The sequence below is a fragment of the Balaenoptera ricei genome, chromosome 14 (assembly GCF_028023285.1).
Source record: "Balaenoptera ricei isolate mBalRic1 chromosome 14, mBalRic1.hap2, whole genome shotgun sequence".
NCBI lineage: Eukaryota > Metazoa > Chordata > Mammalia > Artiodactyla > Balaenopteridae > Balaenoptera > Balaenoptera ricei.
In genome coordinates this window covers 47443170-47446320 of record NC_082652.1, presented here as the reverse complement: position 1 = coordinate 47446320, position 3151 = coordinate 47443170, and the positions used below count along the sequence as shown (strand labels likewise).

Sequence of the window (3151 nt, the reverse complement as noted above, 5' to 3'; positions counted from 1 at the left end):
ATTTGTGGTTACTATGCCTTGTAGTACTACCTCTAGAGGTTTCTCCACAACCCACGCAGAACTTATAAACAGTTTCCTTTGAAAACTCCTTAGATATTCAGTTTGAGTGTTGCCTCCTAGAATCCTAAAGATGTAAATGGGAGCACCAAATGCACAATTTTCTGGAGCTTTAGATGTCAGGCTGTATCAACTCATATGAAATTTATCTTAGGCCTTTACAAGCATAATTTTCAATTGCACTGATGTGATTTATCTACCCAATCCCTTATTGTTGGCAGTTAGGTTGTTTCCAGTCTTCCTATGTTTATAATGTTGCTGCAAACATATAGCCTTGTGTTTATATCTTTGCACATATGTACAAGTAGGATTGCAGGATAATTTTTTGAATTAATAATTGCTGTACCAAAAACTATATGCATTTAAAACATTAATAAAATGCTGACAATTGCCCCTTTAGAGGTTTGTACAAGTTTATACTGCCACTGATAGTATCTTGCCAATACAGTTTATTCTTTGCCAAACCAGTAAGTGGAATATGGTATCTCATTGCCATTTTAATTCACATTTTAAAAATTTTGAGTAAAAGATAACAACTTTCTGTTTATTTAAAACTATTTTTTTCCATGAGAACTTCCTTTCCCTATATCTCTTATTGATATGTAAGTGCTTTTTAATATACTAATAGAATTAATCCTTTGTTTCTTTTGTGCATTTCAAATATTTGTTTTCAGATTGTCCTTGATTTTTAACTTTGCTTATGGAACATTCCAATGGACAAAATTGAAATTTTGTTTAGCAACGTTTCTCAATCATTTCTTTTAAAGTCTTAATTAGAAAGACCTTCCTCATTCTGTGACAATCAAAAATTCACCTTTTTTTCTTCTAGTATTTTTTACCATTTCACTTTTTATATTTTTATGTTTAAAACTTTAAACTCTGGAAATTTTTAGTGTAAAACATTAAGTGGGTCTAGTTTCTTCCAGATGTTAGCCTTGTTCCTTCTCCATTTAATGACTAATCTTGTCCATTTTCCATGACTTGAAAAATGCTACTTTTATAGGTATTGAATTTCCACTTTCATTTGAGTCTAATCCTGAATTTCTATTTTGTTCCCTTGTTTTGTTAGCCTAAGTTATTAGTTGTAATAGTTTATGTTATGTTGTAATATAAATTATTCTTGAAATATCAGTTGATTAATAAAACAAAGGTTCATTTCTTGCTCAGACTTCATGTCAGTGTGGTTCAATAGGTTCAGATGGGTGTGGGGTGGGACTTTGCTCCACAAGGTGACTCAGAGATCAAGGCTGATGGATGCACCACCATCTTATGACACCAGAGATAATCTCTGGAGTGTAAAGTATGATCAATTTTATAAATGTCCCATAAGCACTTGAAGCAAAACCATATTCTTTATTACAGAGTATGGAGTTTCATATATATACTTTAGTTAAACCTATATTATTAAGTATATCATTTTGTTCCTCTATATTTCTATTCATGTCTACATGACTATCTTAGGCTTAGAAGAGCAAATTAAAGTATTTTTCTTCTCTTCAATTTTTCTTATTTCTTTAGTTTTGGCTGAATAATTTTTTTTCAATACTTTTTAATTGAAGTATCGTTGATTTACAATGTTGTGTTAACTTCTGCTGTACAGCAAAGTGATTCAGTAAAATAATTTTTTAAACATAACTTCTTTAAATTAAAAAAACTATTGAGTTATACATATAGTAAAGCACACACATATTAGGTGTAGAGACTGATGATTCTTTACATATGCGACCACCAGGATCCCACAAGGCATTTTCTTGACCTCTCTTAATTAGTACCCTGCCAAAAGTAATCCCACAGAAACTAATTTTCCTGACAATCTATCACCACAGATTAATTTTGCCTGTTTTAAAATCTTTATGTATATGGGATTATATCATTTCTCTTTCTACTTTATCATCTGATTTGTTTTGGCTAAATTATTAATTATTTTAATGATTACCTCTTTTTTGATTATTTTATTTTATTTTTAAAATATTTTTATTGGAGTACAGTTGATTTACAATGTTGTGTTAGTTTCTGCTGTACAGCAAAGTGAATCAGTTATACATATACCTATATCCACTCTTTTTTAGATTATTTTCCCATATAGGCCATTACAGAGTATTGAGTAGAGTTCCCTGTACTATACAGTAGGTCCTTATTAGTTATCCATTTTATATATAGTAGTGTGTATATGTTAATCTCAATCTCCCAATTTATCCCTCGCCCCCCTTTACCCCTGGTAACCATAAGTTTGTTTTCTACATCTGTAAATATTTCTGTTTTGTAGATAAGTTCATTGTACCCTTTTTTTAAGATTCCATATATAAGCAGTATCATATGATATTTGTCTTTCTCTGTCTGACTTACTTCACTCAGTGTGACAATCTGTAGGTCCATCCATGTTGCTGAAAAATATGGAATGCTTCACAAATTTGCATGTCATCCTTGCACAGGGGCCATGCTAATCTTCTCTGCATTGTTCCAATTTTAGTATATGTGCTGCTGAAGTGAGCACAATGATTACCTCTTTATTTTCAAACACATTGGATCTCTATTACTTGATTGAACAGATTTTTTAAAAAATTCCATTTCTTCCCACTGTGAAAGATGGAAAAATGAATATACTTATATAATTACTGCCCATCTTCTCCTTGCTTCCTCCTACCACTTTTATTTAGTTGAGTCATTACAGTATACATCCAGTGGCCATAGTTTCCACAATTGTTTAGCTTTTGTTCTACATTTATATTAATGGTCACATCATTCCTTCCCCAATCATTTCTTCATTCAGCTCTTTGATAGCTAAAGTTCCCTGTACAGCAAATTTTTCAAGAAAGGGCTCATGGGAAGTACATTTCTTGACTTCTTCCATATTTGAAGGTATCTCTGTGTTGCCTTTATGCTAAGCAATAATTTGTATGGGTATAAAATTAGTACATGCCATTTTCTTTCCCTGGTGACTTCTGAAAATTATTGAAGAAGTCAGTGTCCCTGTGGAGAGGCCTGGAGCCATTCTTTGAGCTCTTGTAGCTTTCTCTATTTATATTCCAGACGTGTGTGTGTGTGTGTGTGTGTGTGTGTGTGTGTGTGTGTATATAAACATTCTTTTTAATTA

General features: G+C 31.9%; 1 non-coding gene across 1 annotated transcript; it reads right to left on the bottom strand.

Annotated features, from left to right (window-relative positions):
• Positions 1-2444: 2444 nt before the first annotated feature.
• Positions 2445-2551, bottom strand: LOC132348287 (U6 spliceosomal RNA). Its single transcript, XR_009497415.1, has one exon. It is a non-coding gene; the product is annotated as a U6 spliceosomal RNA (small nuclear RNA).
• Between the last annotated feature and the right edge of the window lie 600 nt (positions 2552-3151).